Source organism: Tachypleus tridentatus, chromosome 6 (genome assembly GCF_004210375.1).
Source record: "Tachypleus tridentatus isolate NWPU-2018 chromosome 6, ASM421037v1, whole genome shotgun sequence".
NCBI classification, from domain to species: domain Eukaryota; kingdom Metazoa; phylum Arthropoda; class Merostomata; order Xiphosura; family Limulidae; genus Tachypleus; species Tachypleus tridentatus.
In genome coordinates this window covers 143821351-143840482 of record NC_134830.1, presented here as the reverse complement: position 1 = coordinate 143840482, position 19132 = coordinate 143821351, and the positions used below count along the sequence as shown (strand labels likewise).

The following is a 19132-nucleotide window of genomic DNA, read 5'->3' as shown; positions in this document are numbered from 1 at the left end:
TATTTTTTCTGGAGGCATTTTGAGATTCTGGAAGGATGTTGTTTGATTCGCAAAAATGGAGGAGACGGTTGGAGATAATTCTCTCCATCAGTTTGCCAAGGCAGCTTAACAGACTGATGGGGCGGAAATTATCTGGATTTGTTCTGTTAGTTTGTTTCTTGGGGATCGTTGTTATGATGGCTTTTTTCCATGTGTCAGGGTAATACCCTGTCGCTAATGAAATGTTCATGATGTTTGTGAGGTGTTGTAGTAGGAGAGTGGAACTTTTTGAGAATAATATTTGGTATTTGGTCATGTCCGGGGAAGTGTTCTTCAAGTTTTGATATTAATCTTTAGTTCGGTTATGGTTATTTTTCTATTGATTGAATTTGAGTATGCTTCTAGTGTCTCTCGGGAAATCCTGGTGAGAATGAAGCTTGGTTTGCATTTATGTAGTTGTTGACATGGTGTTGGTGTTGTGTGTCGAAATCTACTGAGTTTAAATCGCTAAAAGCGGATTTGTAATAGTCAGCTAATAAGTCAGCTTTCTCTTCGTCCGTCCTTGCGATTTTATTGTTGTGTGTGATGTGTTGTAACATGTGATTTGTGTTTTTTGTCTGACGCAATACTCTTGAATTTTTTCCAGAATTCTTTTGGATTTTTCTTGGTTTTCTAAGTTCTTGCAGAAGTTATGCCAATTGTTTTCTCTGACTTTTTTAATTTCTTGTTTAATTTTTGTATTTGTTCTATTGATTTCTGTTTTAATGTGTGGATCACGTGTGATGTAGTGTATTCGTCGTAATTGTCTACGTTTGATTATTAGTGCGTGAATTTCTGGTGTTAGAGTCCATTGAATAAGTGATTGTTTTCTTTTGATTTAGGAATTGTGTTTTTTGTGGCTTTCTTTATGGCTTCTGTAATTTGATCAACATATTTGTCTAGTTCTGTTTTGTTGTCTACATGTTCGATTGGGTGGGGTAGGTATGAGTCCAGAGAGGTATTAAAAGTGAGCCAGTCTGTTTCAGTGTAGGTGTATGCGGAAGGAGTCACGTACGCCACAGCCGGGTGGCGCGGGTGAATCATACATGATACGGGGAAGTGGTCACTGGTGATTTCATCATGCACTTTAAAGTTAGATATTCTATTAACCATGTCCTTGGGAGCGATGATGAAATCGAGTACATCATATGAGCCGTTGGCGGCTGAGAAGTGTGTAGGTGTATTGTCATTAATTAAGTGCATTTTATTGCTAGAAATAAAATTTTTTATGCAGGATCCTCTGCGTGTGTCTCTGTTACCCCTTAATTCTGTGTGCGGTGAATTAAAGTCTCCAATAATAATTGGTTTGGGTTTACGATTAACACATTTTGAAGGAAGTTAATGTCGATATTTTTGGTTGGTGAGCAATATATGGCTAGAATCGGAATAGTTAGCCGGTTGTTAAAGTGTATATTACAAAAAATGGTCTCATTAATGTCAGATTTAAATGAATCTTCTATCGAGATTAGATGCGATATTTTTGTACTAAAGTAGGTTATTATACCTCTGTTGTTTTCTGAGTGAGGTATGTTGTGTGAGATGAATCCGGGATTGTGGTGTTTTGTTTCTCTGTGCAAAGTGTTTCTGAAATGATGATTATGTTGGCGTTTATATGTTTGTTTATGTTGTATATTTCTAACCTTTTGTCTTTAAGATTTCCTTGGCAGTTGATGTGTAAGATTTTAATGTGTTGTATCATTGTGTTGTTTTATTTCCCTCGCGTGAATTTTGAGTGAAAGATGGTGTGGTTTCAGGTGAGGGAGGTTAAAATAGTGACTTGCAAGGCTGCAAACAGCCTTGAGTGACTCGTGCCTCGATTCGAATGAGGGGAGATCACTCAATTCTATCAGCATTGCTAGCAAGTTTGTGGTGAAATCTGTTGGGTTAAATGCTTGTGTTGTTTTGGGCGTGTTACGTCCGCGTAAGTACGTGTTGGTTGAGGTTGAGCGTGTTTGATTTGCGAGTCGGTTGGAGTTGGTAGTAAAGGTTGTTTGGTGTTGTTTTGGTAGCCGTGGGTTTGATTATTGATGTTCGTGGTTTTGAAAAGGAATCTGTTACGTATTTGGGTGTATTTGGGGCAGCCTTTGTAACTGGCTGCGTGGGGGCCCTGACAGTTGGCGCATCTAACTTGGTTACGCTCGTTGTAAAATATAATAGTATTGTCTTAACTACTTATCTATATAAATATAACAGTATTTATATTTTTATACTCTTAAATTAGTCAGTTAAAATCTACTAATTAATTTGTGTCTCAAAATTAAAACATTCATCATCCCTGCCGGGGGTCGAACCCGGGACCTTTGGATTAGAAGTCCAACGCGCTATCCACTGCGCTACAGGGACGTGAAATTAAGACGCTTATAATATTTATTTGTTTAAATCCTATTAATTCATACATTTAAACTTTACTTATTTGTTTTTTAACATATCATCCATCGATTTATTGAATTTGTACTGTTATATCGAACATAGTGATCATTATACTTCAAATACTTAAGACACTAAGACTTCGACAGACACACCATTTTTATTTCGTAATTGTTGTTTAAAGCTCATAACGTAGGTACGTTAATATATACTCATATACTATTACCTGATGAAGTCTCCAAGAAGAGAATCCGAAAGCTCACAAATACAAGTATTCTAACGTAACGAAAAGTCCATACAAAAAATAATTTCTACATATCTTTAACTGGTGTTGGATAAGATCATTGTAGCTAACAGTCATATAATTTTTGTTTATTGCTCTGTGTCCCAAATGAAATACCATGAAGTCTCAGGCGTTTTTTTTTTTTTTTTGGCAACGATTTCTAACCTGGGTAGGATGCCACAAGCATTCGTTCTAGCGATTTACACACTATGCTAAGCCTTATTTGATCATGTAAAGTATGCCTGTAAAATAGGATGTGAGATGCCTAATAATATTACACTTATTTTTTATTTGTTTGTTTGAAGTCAGTCACAAAGCAACATAAGGGGCTACTTGTGCGCTGCCCACCACATGTATCGAAACCCGGCTTCTTTCATTGTAATTCCGTAGAGATACTGCTGTGAGACTGAAGGGAACATTTATTTATATCTTCCATTCAAATATTTGGCCAGTCTCGCTTTTCGTGGTTCAAATATTGAATACGTAGGTGACTTATTTTCGATTATTTGTTTAGACAGGTAAATATAAGACTTAATGTTTTATTCTGATATGAATTATCCATTTATAAAACATTCGAAATTATGTATAATGAAAAGATGAATGTTAAATCCGTATATCACTAAATTAAAATATCAGGTCATCCCTTGAGTAATGCCCGATTTTATATTCAAAAAAAGAGAAATGATTTCAAACATTTTTAATGTTATTTAATCAATAATGTATGTTCCGTTATTATTAACGGAACTTTTGAAACCATCTTCAACATTTTCTTTCATTGAGAGACTCCGCACCATAAACACCTTGAATGTTTCGTGTAGTTTCTGCTGCACTCTTGCCTTTCTTAAACTCATAAAACATTATATGCCTAAAGTGCTCCTTAGGCACATCCATCTTCATAAAGGTTTATTTGATTAATGATCTGAAAAAGTGTAGTTTCTTTTATTTCTCTGAACATTTTTTATACACGTCCTACTACATATCTTAGTCATTAAAGCCTTCTACAAAGACAGAAATGATGATGCACTTTCTGTATTAAATGTTCAGACATTATTTATGGGATGACCTGATATTATGTGTTAACTATAAGAAAATTAATGAAAGTATGATCATTGAAACCTGCTAAAACTTAAGAAATAGTCTACATTGCTATATTTTATGTTTTGGATATTCGCAGTTACACAAGGTTGGAATGAGAAGGTTACAGCGCAATTTACAGGATTAAATATATAAACCCAAAGGTTTATGTCTGAATGTGTAGATTGTTTTTGCTGTACAAGGGTCCACGTTTTGAAAGCGTTCCAGTCATAGGGTTTAGTGTATGTCTTCCATTGAGTTTTTTTTTATATGTTGCACGTTTATCTAATATCATAAGTACCTCTAACAATAAGTTTCTGTATATTCAATCAATTAGTAAACATCTTTTACGGCGTGTACGTTTTTTATAAGCCAGCTAAAAAATTATTACAATCTTACTTGTCTTATATAAGGCCTATTACATTATTAGGCCTGCTAAATTTGTAAACACTACAGTCTTTACCTAATTCCTTGGCGATTTTCGCGAATGAGAAAGGCGTTTAGTAATAGTATTCATACTTCACTTTATTTGTCATCTCTACTTCTCTCGACGTGTTTCGCTCAATCCAAACAGGAATCGCTACATCAAGATATTTCTAGAATTTCGTAAAATCACGAATATTATAATTTTTATATCAATGAAAACACTCAATGCATTCAGTTGTGAAAAGCAGCCGAAGATTAACTTTCAGTACTGGAGCGGAACAAAGATAAAGAAAAACAGGGGGCGCTGAAGAAAAACTTTAGAAATTATAATATTTATATGTTTAGGTCTCATATACATATACAATTGTGAAAAACTAATCTGCCTTGATTTCATTTTCTAAAATAAGATATTGAAGGAGGTTAGGAGTGTGTCCACGATTTTCAACAAGGTGTATGTGTGTGTTTACTTCTGAAAATGTTTTATAAACACAATCAAATTAGCACAAAACTTTTTTTAACGCATAGACAGTGGATAAAGTTGGGTACCATATAATACTGATGTCACAAACGTAAAAAAAAAAAGGATTACCACGTCTGGTCTCACGGATCTACATCATATTACCGGTTTGGTATGTTTTGAATTTCGCGCAGAGCTACACGAGGGCTATGTGTGCTAACCGTCCCTAATTTAGCAGTGTAAGACTAGAAGAAAGGCAGCTAGTCATCGCCACCCACTGCCAACTCTTGGGCTACTCTTTTACCAATGAATAGTGGAACTGACAATCATATTATAATGCCCCCACAGCTGAAAGAGCGAACATGTTTGGTGTGACGGGAATTCGAACCTGTGACCCTCAGATTATGAGTCGAGTGCCTTAACCACCTGGCCGCCCCCCGCTAGTACAGCGGTATGTCTTCGGATTTACAACGCTAAAATCAGGGGTTCAATTACCCTCGGTGGGCTCAGCAAATAGCCCGATGTGAGTTTGCTATAAGAAAACGCCCACCCACCTGGCAATGTCGGGCCAGGATGGAGAGGAGAGCGCTGGCCTCGTTCTGTGGTGGATATGCTACTGTAGTGTGTTTCATCGGTTGAGCAGAATACAATACTGCCCCCCATCCTTATTTAAGAAAGAAAAAGGTGTTCTTGTTTGAAAAGAGGCATTAAAGTTGTAGACAAAATTCAGTTATGTTCGTTTTGTTATTAGAAAGTAATGGTGCTGTGATTACTTTAGGGGTACCTGAAAGTCAGTGTTCGATTGTTACTATAGCAACTCCTCTCCTCATCAGATTTATTTAGTTGTTATATTATTTCCCTGTTACTTCAGCCCCCATCCCCCCCACATGTCTCGCTGGCAAGTCAGTGAACTTATAATGTTAGAAATTGGGTTTTGATACTTGTGCTGGAGAGCGTACAGATTGTGTAGCTTTGCGCTTTACAAAAAAAAATACAAAAAATAAACCTAGTGGTTCATTAACGCTTAAATATAGTCTATCTTAAGATCCAAGAAACCAGGTGTCGCTACTCATTGCAAGTGGGTTTTGCAATAAATATGCTGGAGAGGCACTCGGAAAACAGTATTCCCCTGCCGCGCAGCATTGATCATGTGTAGTTCTCAAAAAATACGAAAATGTATTCATATGCTCGTCGTTTCTGTCAGGTCATTGATGAATAATGTTCTACATTAGTCCACTATGTTTCATCAAAACCCGAACACTTTTGAGTTATAGAGCAAAAATAATGTAAAAAATCGGTCAACATGTCAACAAATAGGGATTTAAAAATAATTCATGACCTTTAATTTTGAACTAGATCCTCCAGAAACTAATTATTTCTACGTTGGGTCATGATCAAAGTGTATATCAGCTTTCGAGTAATCTTGCTGACAAACATACACACAATGGCAGATGTAGCAATGGACATACTATCTTAGATAAATGTTTATTTCGTACACACACGTTTATTTTTAAATAAATACTACCGCTTTAATAACATGCTTTATTATTTTGCAATGTGTGCTGGAAAGAATGTTCTGCGCAAACTCAACCATACTTTGTTTGTTTATTTTAAAATTTCGCACAAAGCTACTCGAGGGCTATCTGCGTTAGCTGTCCCTAATTTAGCAGTGTAAGACTAGAGGGAAGGGAGCTAGTCATCACCACCCACCGCCAACTCTTGGGCTACTTTTTTACCAACAAATAGTGGGATTGACCGTTACATTATAACGCCCCCACGGCTGGGAGGGCGAGCATGTTTGGCGCGACTCGGGCGCGAACCCGAGACCCGCAGATTACGAAGCGCACGCCTTAACGCGCTAGGCCATGCCAGGCCCCCCTCAACCATGCCTACAGTTCTACGTGGACGATGGAAATCAGACGGTAAGACGAGAAATGTAACACCGAAACTTGATAGTTCGTTGTTTCGAATTTCACACAAAACTACGCGAGGGCTAATCTAACTTGCGCTGACCGTCCCAATTTAACAGTGAAAAACCAGAGGAAAGACAGCTAGTCATCACCACCCATCGCCAACTCTTGGGCTGCTATTCTTTTACAAACGAATAGTGGTATTAAACACGACATTATAACGCCCCATGTCTGAAAATATGAGCACATTTGGTGGAACGGGGATTAGAACCCGTGAAACTCAGACTGCTACTCTAGCGCCCCCTAACCACGCGGCCATGTCTGACAACGAAGCAGTCGGAGAGTGAAAAAAAAAGAAAGAACTGATTACTCCGATAACTAGTCTTCTGAGCCTTTATAAAACTGTTTCAGCCACCTAGTGGTGAAAAATACAAAAATAAAACAGTTCAGTTTAGTAAAACCTAATAATAATAAACTTAAATAATCAACTTGTGTAAAGAAAGGTAAATAAAAAAGATAAAACTAGTGTCAATACAACTGAACATATAAAATAATTTAATATATAAATAATACGACGACTGAGGTAGTTTTATTTTTGGTTTTTATTTGACTGTTTTTTTTCCTTTTGTCAGATAAAAATGACAACGTTTCCTCTCCTTCTTTGCAAAGATATTAATACAGATAGAATAAGGAAATCTTATAATATGTTTCAACGCGTACAAATTTTATTCCATCAGTTTTGAAATGATGGAGTGTTAATAATTACATATATTTTCTGTCTTCTAACAGTTGACCCGGCATGACTAAGTGGTTAGGGCACTCGAGTCCTGTCACACCAAACATGCTTTCCCTTTCACCTGAAAGAAGGGGGGGAGCGTTATAACGTCACGGTTGATCCCACTATTTGTTGGTAAAAGAGTAGCCCAAGAGTTGGCGGGGGGTGATTACTAGCTGTTTCCTTCTAGTCTTATACAGCTAAATTAGAGATGACTAGCGCAGATAGCTCTCGTGTGGCTTTGCGCGTAATTATAAACAACAACAAACAAACACCAATTCACACGTCTGGATTGATTTACAGTATCCAACTTGTCGTTTCGGCATTTTGGCCAAACATCCAATTTGACACTGAGATAATTCGCTGTCGTTGACACACAACAGGCTCAAGATATTACCAACGAATAGTGAGATTGACCGTTACATTATAATGCCCCTACGGCTGAAAGGGCGAGCATGTTTGGAGTGACGGGGATTCGAATCCGCGACCCTCGGATTACGAGTCGAGTGCTTTAACCTCCTGACCATGCCGGGCCTTGAAGTAGTTAAACGTCTTCAAAGTTAACGGATTCACGGAGGGTAATGGTTAATCTAGTTTTAACCTAGATTAGGTTAAATGTGATGATAGATTAGACTACAGGACTTGATTTGGTTCAATATAACGTTAGATTAGGTTAAATGTGATGCTAAATTTTTAGTGTGTTTTTAATCTGCCTATGACTAGCTAAGATTAAAAACACACTAAAACTAAAATTTTAATAAATCAAGCTATCGCCAAAATATACCAAATATTACAATTATCTTAAGAAGAGCAAAAGTCTTCAAAATCCAAACGCTTGAAATAAAAGAAATATTATTTTATGTTTTTATTATTATGTTTTTTCTAGTACATTATACATTCAAAAAGACAAATCAAGATTTAACTTACACAAGGATTTTTTTTGTTTTTTGTTTGGAATTTCGCACAAAGCTACTCGAGGGCTATCTGTGCTAGCCGTCCCTAATTTAGCAGTGTAAGACAAGAGGGAAGGCAGCTAGTCATCACCACCCACCGCCAACTCTTGGGCTACTCTTTTACCAACGAATAGTGGGATTGACCGTCAAATTATAACGCACCCACGGCTGGGAGGGCGAGCATGTTTGGCGCCACTCGGGCGCGAACCCGCGACCCTCAGATTACGAAGCGCACGCCTTAACGCGCTAGGCCATGCCAAGCCCCTTACACAACGAAAAACTACTCAAAGGATTGTTACTTCTTCCTCACATTTCAACAGTTATTGAATTGAAGGCTGTGATTTTGTAGAGAAATAGCAGCCATCTTATGTTCCTTCCATCTTTGAAAACAAAAGTTAAACCACTGATAGCAACAAGATCTTGAATTTCAGTGGTTGAAAAGGTGAATGCTACAGTAACACCATTTTCTCTTTATATTAAAGCATGTTATGGCTCAGTTGCTGTGTGTAATTATATTGCATTATTTTATAAAACTTCACTTAGCAGTAATTTAAAGTTTTCTTATTTCGTCGACTCAGGTTCGAGCCAAAGAAGCTAGCGTTCTTCCAAACGAATTTTAGTGTTAATTCACTAGCGCTTCCTAATTAGACATTTTTAACAACTAAGCCTATTACAGATTTCTGATGCGTCTGGTGATTTGGTGTAGAGATTCTTTTACGATAGAATATTTAAAAAAACAGCAAAAAATAACACTTTATTAAAAATTTTAAAATTTAAGTTGTGCTCGTTTTTAATTTTTTGTTACGCAGCGAGGGGGCGAAGAACATTAATTATTAAACACTGGTGATGCAGTTTTCATCTCTTTCATGCGAAATGTATTGACAGCTTTAAGATGTGAAGCTTTCCAAGGAAGAAGATGAACAGTTCTCCACTGACACAGCGTCCCCTGGTGGTACAGTCGTAAGCCTATAGATTTACAACACTAAAATCATGGATTCGATTTCCCTCAGAGGACGAACCAGATAGCCCAATGTGGCTGTGCTATAAGGAAACACACGCCCAACGGCATAGCGGTATTTCTTCGGATTGTCATAGCTTAAAAACTGGGTTTCGATACCCCTGATGAGCAGAGCAAGCATAGACGATCCAAACAAACAAGGAAGAACAGTTGACAGAAATGATGGTAACTGCTCATCCCACTTTTATTTACTCATTATTGTGACAAGAAGATAAAGTCTCTTGTTTTTTTACTGTCGTTAATAACATGCTCTCCGTTTCTTTCTTTCTTTTTCATAAACTATTACGACAAAGCACCGAATTACCGGATTTACATACGAATACAGCTACATAAAGCAATGTTTTCTAAACTTTGTACTGTTGAATTTTTGCAGTTATTAACTAATTTGCATTTAGTAATGTATATTTGTTATCAATTCAATAAATTTATAAAATTTCAAATTTGATTTATTTTATACTTGATACTCAGTATAACAGTAATTTTTACCTGTCTTAGCCATGGGTGGGTGTGTCACTAGGCCTGACATACGGACTTATTTACATGCACCTCAAAAACTTTAGAACATCAAAAGTGTGTCGCGAGCTGGAAAGGTTTGGGAAGCACCGATATAAAGCATGCATGACTTTTGTTATGTATAAGTGCAGAACAGTTTCGGGACACGATAAAGGGTTAAACGGCAAATTGACTACTTCTAGTTGTTTATTGACAACTTCTAAGAACCTTTGAACGCTTGAGTAATAATTCGCTACGTATTATCAATCGATGGAATCAAGATAATAAGATTGATACGCGCATCGATACAGACAAATTAGGAAACACGTAATGCTGGATAATCTTAAGTGTGATGTTAGATTAATTTAAATTAGGCTAAATATGATGATGGTTTAGGTTAAATGTGATGATAGATTAGACTACGGGACTTGATTTGGTTCAATATAACGTTAGATTAGGTTAAATGTGATGCTAAATTAGACTGAAAATGATACTATATTAGATTCAATATAATGCTAAGTTAGGTTAAATGTGATGCTTTATTAGATTAAATATGGTACTAAATTAGGTTAAGTTTAATATAACGCTGGAATAGGTTAAATGTGATGCTAGATTAGTTTTAATATCATGCCAGATTAGGTTAAGTGTGATACCGTATTAAGTTAAATATAATGTTATTGTTTTTTGAAAATACAAAAATGTAAAAAAAAAATAGTGGTGACGTTATGATGTCCACTTCTAACGTTATGTTTAATCTCGGGAACTCGGTGCTCAGATGTTTCGAGTGTAACGTAGAACTCAACTGAGTAATTTTTAACTTGTAAAATATTGATTTCATGTGTGGAACGTAACCTACTCATGTACGGTGTAAGGAATTATTACTAAAATGCACCTTAAAACAAAGTTTCAAAATATTTTGGCAATGTAAAGCAGTTACTTAATTCTTACGATTGTTCTGCCATCTATGGTAGGATTATTTAAATATTTGTAATGCCAAAAATCATAACGTGCTGTAACATCTCGTAAATCCATGTTTCCTGATATTATTAATTCAGTTCCATATACAGTAACTTTGAAACACCATTGTGATTACTCTGGTAATATAGAATATAAAGTTCCTTTGTTTACCATATGCTGTACTATTTTATATTCTGACCAATGCAGAAAAATACACCACAAAAGTATAACATAAAAAGCGGCATACTTATGACGACTAACATTATATCTACATCTTAATTAAATTACTGATTATTGAACAACGTCTCCATTTGAGAAATGTATTTTTTGCGAGAGTTTTTTTTCTGTATTTTTCACACTTTCCCCAAAACAACCAGAACTTTTTTATTTTATAATAATTTAAAGTTATGGCTACAATTATTTGCTTTACTGCTAAAGTCGTTTAATAAAAAAACACGTATCTCAAAGCTAAGCCTAATAACATGTCTATCGTGTGAAGTGGCAACAGTAAATGTAAATTTAGGGAGACCTTGAGAAATAGTTACTTTTTAAAAAGAACGAGGAAATTTGGAACCAATTTAAAATAGTTAAACATTATAAGGTCATTTTTATATTTAAATTATAGATAAATATTGAGTTGAGACCTTACCCCGATAATTTAGTGTATTCCAAGAGCTTAGGTTATTCATATTAATTTGCACAGTGTTTAAAACGATTGTGAATATGCAAATCAGCAAGTTACCTGACAAATCTGTAGACACGAAATCACGATGGAACGGCACGGTCTAGAACTACATTTTGACTTTGATGTTCGCAGGTTGCTTAACGTCAGCGAATATTGATCATTCGTTTTGTAAAATGTATGTAAAAGTCCTCTGCAATGCAAAATATTGATGCACTTATATTATAAAGATGTTTTCAGATTAGGGGTTTAGAATTTCCAAGGTGAGGATATCCCTCGTTTTAAATGGCATTGGTAAAATAAAGGTAGTTGTTTGTAATTAAGCACAAAGATATGCTCTGCCCACCAAGGGTATCGAAACCTGATTTTTAGGGGTGTGAGTTCGCAGACATACCACTGTGCACTGAAGGGCGATAAAATAAAGGAATATCGAATAATTTTGGGCAGCAGGACCACCTAGAAAAATATCTGAAATAAGTCGTGTCCCATCAGTGGTAAGGAAAATGTGGTATCCTGTAACAGGTGAGATTCCGTGAACACGAAAGTCAGTGCCAAAAATCTTTCCACGGTTCCAAAGGAAAAATATTCAACCTAATAAAGAATTTCTGGCTAGAAAATTACATAAGTCACGTGTACACAAACTTTTCTCATCACATGTCAGTTCGATTGTCCCATATCTCAAGCAGATGGAAAATGAAACGAGTATTCACATTATTCCATAAACATATAATAATAATAATAGTAAATTCAATTTTTAAAATACAAGTAGGGATCCATAGACATACATAACCTAACTATCTATAGTAATATAGAAAGTTTAAATGCTACAAAAGTATCGAAACCAAAAAGTTAACGACTTTATCTGTTTGAAGTTAAGCACAAAGCTACACAAGTGGTTAGCTGTGCGCTGCTCACCACGGGAATCGAGGCCCGGTTTCCAGTGCTGTAAGTCCGAAGACACACTCCTGTGCCAGTAGGAAGTAGGAAAATCAAAACTACAAGAATTGAGTTACTTAATATTAAAAAAAAAACGTATCCTTGTTTTGGCTCATACTAACATAATTACAATGGTTTTCCAAAGGAGAAGTATTTTTTTTTAATTTTCAGAAACTCAGTTTTTGCCAATAGAGAACACGAAAGCTAAAAACTACAAAAATTCAATTATTAAAATAATAATAAAAAAACTTTCGTTTGGTTGGTTTGTTTGGAATTTCGCGCAAAGCTACACGAGGGCTATCTGCGCTAGCCGTCCCTAATTTAGCAGTATAAGATTGGAGGGAAGACAGCTAGTCATCACCACCCACCGCCAACTCTTGGGCTACTCTTTTATCAACGAGTAGTGGGAATGACCATCACATTATAACGGCTCCACCCTCTCGTTGGGAAAACCACAGTAGTTATATTAGTATAAGCACTTTTGTTTTTGTAGTTTGAGCCTTCTTGTTTCAATAGTTTTTTGCATTAACATTGTTTAGATTACTATAGCTAGCTAGGTTACGTATCGAACTCTCTTTGTTTTTATTATACTTGGTTGCTTCCTTTCTATTACCCATATTTTTGTGCGCCAGTAACGAGAAGTATTGGTCGCACTTTTACCCATTTCAATGTTATTACTCATCACGATTTCTACCCATCTATCCTCTGCCCAAGAATTTTTAGCAGAAAAAAAAACATTCTTGTGATATCACACTCCCCGCATGCTCCCAATCTTGCCTCTGTGATTTTTTTTTCTGTTCCCAAAAATCAAAATTAAGTTGAAAGGAAAGAAATTTGACGACATTCCAACTATCAATAATAATGTGAAAGCATAACTTATTAACATAACAGTTGAAGGCTTCCAGCATTGCTTCTGAAAATGGTAGGGACATTAGAACAAGTGTGTATCAGCTGGAAGAGATTACTTTGAATGAGATAGTATATATATATACGAGGTATGATAAAAAAGTTCAAAGACTTCACTTTTATTCAGAAGAATAATGTACATACTTCAGTATTATATACTATCCCATTCAAAGTAATCTCCCCCAGCTGATACACACTTGTTCAAATGTCCCTACCATTTTCAGAAGCAATGCTGGAAGCCTTCAACTGTTATGTTACTAAGTTACGCTTTAATAAATACTTATACATCGATTTAGGTGGCTTTGTAAGTACGGCCGCCATTTTGTTTCATCACGATCTTTAAAGCTCAGTACTGCCATCCTTAATAATGAAGACATAGCGATCAAGTTGCGAATGCAACGATATGGATTTCTTAGCGATTGAACTGTTTAAATGGGTGATGGGAGACACTTGCCTCATAAAATGGATGGATTAAAATAAGCTTTTCGGTAGAAGAGATAAGCTTTGAGCATGCCAGCCTTATGACAGAACCTTTGCAATTGAAACTATGCTGTAGAGTTATTGTCAAGATGTACGGTCCTCAGATAGACGTGGGCTGTAACAATTTAGTTAGGCTTTAATATGAATTAACTTCTGCACACACCGACCAAATCCAAATCCAAATATCTTCAGTAACGTTAGTAATAACCTATTTTCTTAATTTTTAAAATGGCTCTGGTTGTAAAATTAATTTAAATGATCGATACTGGATGTATTGATAAAGAACCAATTTTATAATGACACTTTTCTAGTCTAATTAGATCAGAAGATGAACTTTGTCCTGGTTAGTTTAGAAGATCTACTTTGTACCGATACTTTGCTGTTCACTTTATATTAGGATAGGATCAACTTTATACTGGTCCTATGCTACAATGATCAGATTAAATTAAAAGAAGGTCGGATTTATACTGTCATGATTAGATTAGATTAAAAGGAGATGAGATTTATGTTGGTTTTATGGTGTATTAATTAGATTAGAAGAAGATCACATCTATACAAGTAATGTGTTGTCCTAATTACATTAGAAGTGATTATAATAACAATTTTGTTTTCTGTTTAGAGTGGAAACCGGGAGTTTTCCGTTTATGCTGTCTTAAAGATGATTTCTCCTTCAGTATAACTATTAGAATTTCTAACGTTATAAAATTACTTTGCATGTAAATCATTTTTGTTATAGAACAGAAACAAAAAGTGGTCTCGTGCTGCTTGAAGATCATTGTTATGCGTGAGTAACTTTAAATAAAGTTCATGAATTTAATGTAAAGTTAATTAAAAAGTTTCAGAGCTAGAGGACAAATTAAAAACGTTATTACATAGCGCAAAGTCCATTAAATTTACGGATTCGCGAGATTACATATTAGTAATTGTTTGTATTGTTTGCGTCCCTTGAGCGCGCCCGCGTCGCGCTAAACATGCTCGCCCTCCCAGCCGTGGGGGTGTATAATGTGACGGTCAATCCCACTATTCGTTGGTAAAAGAGTAGCCCAAGAGTTGGCGGTGGGTGGTGATGACTAGCTGCCTTCCCTCTAGTCTTACACTGCTAAATTAGGGACGGCTATCACACATAGCCCTCGAGTAGTTTTATGCGAAATTCCAAAACAAACAAACAAACAAGCGTCCCTTGAGAAAAGTTCAGTGCTAAACTGGTTTCGGTTATCACAAGTACGTAAAATATCCCTAACTGGTAAAGCATGACGTCGAATTATGATACACGTGAAATACCACATGATAGTGAGAATTTTAATGATTTAAATTTCATCCTTTTTTTCCTGGTTCATTACAACTATTTAGTAATAAAAGGTGTAAAATAGGATTCAAACTTAGTCTTGTTCGTTGAATGACATTACTGCCAAGGCGTGTCGCTCGGTATACCGTAATTTATATTTACCACTTTTAGGCCTATTGATCTACAGTAATTATTTTTACTAATTTTAGGCCTATCGTGATTTTTCACCACTTTTAGGCATTCAGTACTTTGCCAGATGTGAGCATTGACCGGTAGTTTTGATTTGAACAGCGTAATGGTTAAATTCTGAGGAATGCGAAAAAGAATTAAAAAATCGTTGTCCAGCATATTTTTATCAGGCACACAAGGATTATTGTATATATTGCGAAGCTGAAACCTTGAGAACATATTTCTTTTCTCCCTCTAGCTACTTTAATTTATAAAATAAAGTTTGTCACGTCCTACCTGCATTAGGTTCTATTAAGCATCTTCTACAAGGCTATTCAGATATCACTTTTTCTTCTTCATTTTTTAAATGCTTTTGCTATATTTGAACCAAAGTAGTTATAAACAGTTACCTCATAGAAACACATTAATCGGTAACTTGATATTAACGCTATTATTAATGGTTATTATATGTGCTCGCCTCTAGTGAAGGGATAACTTCATGTACAATATTGCCAACGGGTCTAATTTCCTGATATTAACAAACTTTGTTCTAGAGGGAAATATTATCATAACTGTTTGTTATTGAAACACCAGTTAATATCAGTAAACGATATACCTAACACAGGTGGATAGTTTCTCATAACAAAATATTGTAATTTACAATCGGTGACAAGCTATAAATTTCAAACAACGCCTGCCTAAGAAACAATTCATTGTCGTTGTGAACTGGACTCTAGGTGTGTTTCATACGTTATTATTCTTTGTTGAATTTCGTGTTTACTTAAGGACTGTGTCGCTAGACGTCTATAATTTTTAAGTGACAGACTAGAGGGAAAGCAATTAGAGAACACCACCTTCTTCCACCAACTTGTGGACAACTTTTAATCAAATAGTGTAATCGAATAGCGGAATATAAATGACACTTCTATGATTTTTACCCACGGCCCCAAAGTTCGCATTATAATTTTATTTTTTATCCACAATCTACTACATTATGCGTGTTTATATGCAAACGATTTTTTTTTTTAAAAAAAAGAACCGGTTGTTTGATCGTATGCAGATAAGGGTAGGTGCATCATACATAAATGCAATTTGAACATGGAAAGAGTTCAACAGGCTGTCACGAGAAGATTTGTATATTTTTATTTATAAACATTCCAATCATAGCAACACAGCTATAACTGGACTACTTACTTTCAATGGAATTTCTTCTAAAGCCTTTTACTCACCACTAGTAACCTGATGTCCTTTACTCACCACTAGTAACCTGATGTCCTTTACTCAACTCTAATTACTTGATACCCTTTACTCACCACTAGTAACCTGATGTCCTTTACTCAACTCTAATTACTTGCAGCGGCGTAGATTTTTTACACCCGAGGGGGGGATGATTTTTGCAACCACTTATGTGGACTGTTCAATTTGCAAATTGGTAATCTCTGATTACATGAACCTGAAAGCTGTAAACCTGCAGTCACAGAGTAATCTTGTTGCCACGATACTTGCATTTATACTTAGGCCTACTGACTGATACTTACGAACTATCGCTTAGATAGAAAAGCTTAGAAGCACGCTTATATTAAAGATGTACATTTCGGCTACTGAAAAAGCCTACATCTAGGCCTAATTATGTAATTCGATTAGTAAGAACATGAGAATCACAAGAACAAGCACACAATTTGTAGGCCTGTGATGCAATAAAACAATTCAACAGACCAAAATGAAGGGGCGAATGATTGTATGCACCATACCCTCCACCTAAAATGAAGGAGGGATGTATACCCCCATCCCCCAGGATCTACGCCCCTGATTACTTGATATCCTTTACTCACCATTAGTAACATGATGTCCTTTACTAACCTCTAATTACTTGATATACTTTACTCACCATTAGTAACCTGATGTCCTCTACTCACCACTAATTACTTGATACCCTTTACTCACCACTAGTAACCTGATGTCCTTTACTCACAACTAATTACTTGATACCCTTTACTCACCACTAGTAACCTGATGCCCTTTTCTCACCACTAATTACTTGATACCCTTTACTCACCACTAGTAACCTAATGTCCTTTACTCACAACTAATTACTTGATAACCTTTACTTACCACTAGTAACCTGATACCCTTTTCTCACCACTAATTACTTGATACCCTTTACTCACCACTAGTAACCTGATGTCCTTTACTCACCACTAATTACTTGATACCCCTTACTCACCTGATGTTCTTTTCTCACCACTAATAACTTAATGCGCTTTTATTAACACAAAGTACCTAATATCTTTTATTTACCTCTAATAACCTAATGTCCTTTCTTATCGCTAATAAACTTAGTTTTCTACTCATCAGTAATACCCTGATGTCTTTACCCACCACTAATAACCTAATGAAACAAGTGCTTATTTCATAAAGTTATTTATGGAAGATTTCACTTTGTTAACATGGTAGTACAGTTAATTAAATGCAAATAGCAAGCTGGGCTAGGATCTGTGCAACGCCACAAAATATTCTCTAAACTTTAATCTGTTGGTCTATTCTAACTAAGAATTATGGTAAATTCCTTAGTGTGAGTGGCGGGTGGTGAGGTGCTGCTAACAACGATAGTATCTAACTAATGAAATATTTTAACCATTATAGGCAAGGATTGATTTGGTTTGTTTTGAATTTCGCGCGAAGCTACGCGAGGGCTATCTGCTCTAGCCGTCCCTAATTTAGCAGTGCAAGATTAGAGGGAATGCAGTTAGTCATCACCACCCACCGCCAACTCTTGGGCTACTCTTTTACCAACGAATAGTGGGATTGACTGTAACATAATAACGCCACCACGGCTGAAAGGACGAGCATGTACGGTGTTACTGGGATTCGAACACTCAAAATTCATTATTTCATAGAAATTTACGGGTATTGAATACCATGCATGTTAAAGGTCGTGGTACAATATTATTTTGAACGTTACAGCTGACCCTAGTCACGAAAGTAAAGCAGAAAGCAAAACGCTCAAAGTTTTGGTTGACACGGAAATCATAAATTCAATACATCAGAAGGTCCTTGACCTTAGCGTTTGGTTACCATGTTACAAACTTAATAAAGAGCGTGGCAGTACCTGTAGAAACAAGTAGGTGTGTGTGTGTGGATGGAAGAACAATTATAAGGTAAAAAAAAAAAAAAAAGGTTTTATAGATTTGATTTTGTTAATTCGAGCTTGGGAGATGTTTTTTATTAATTCCTGTTTCTACAAAGCTTTGACTGTCTGTGATCGAAGTTAGTTAACAACCACTGAATGGATTATATTATATTCCTTACTTACGCTGTGTAATTTCTAACTTTTAATTCATTATGTATGTTAAATATTTCGCTGCAAGGTTTGAAAATAGTTTTACTACCATCCATATTAAACTGTATTTTTTATAATTTCTCCAGAAAACGTAAATGAATATTAAATATATTAAACTTCAAAAGTTTTTTTATGAGTTCTTATCAGAACCTAACAGAAGTTTACAATTATTTCTAAGGGATTTCACTTTCACGGTTTACTATTTATAAAAGATCTCGCACATTTTGTTACATCAAATAATTTTGGCCAGGTGGTTAAGGCACTCGACTCGTAGTCCGAGGATAGCGAGTTCGAATCCCCGTCACACCAAACATGTTCGCCCTTTCAGACGAGGGAACGTTATGTGACGGTCAATCTCACTATTCGTCGGTAAAAGAGTAGCCCAAGAATTGACAGTGGGTGGTGATGACTAGCTGTCTTCCCTCTAGCCGTACACTGCTAAATTAAGGACGGCTAGCGCAGATAGCCCTCGTGTAGTTTTGCTCGAATTTCACTTCCACGGTTTATTATCTTTAAACAACTCGATCCAACATGTTACAAACAATTAAAAAAAATTGCAAACATTAAGTATGATGTACAGAAACAAGGTAGGGCTGAATACAAAC

At 35.9% G+C, this 19132-nt stretch overlaps 1 non-coding gene across 1 annotated transcript; it reads right to left on the bottom strand.

Moving 5' to 3' along the window:
• Positions 1–2288: 2288 nt before the first annotated feature.
• TRNAR-UCU (transfer RNA arginine (anticodon UCU)) lies at positions 2289–2361 on the bottom strand. Its single transcript has one exon. It is a non-coding gene; the product is annotated as a tRNA-Arg (tRNA).
• Positions 2362–19132: the final 16771 nt, after the last annotated feature.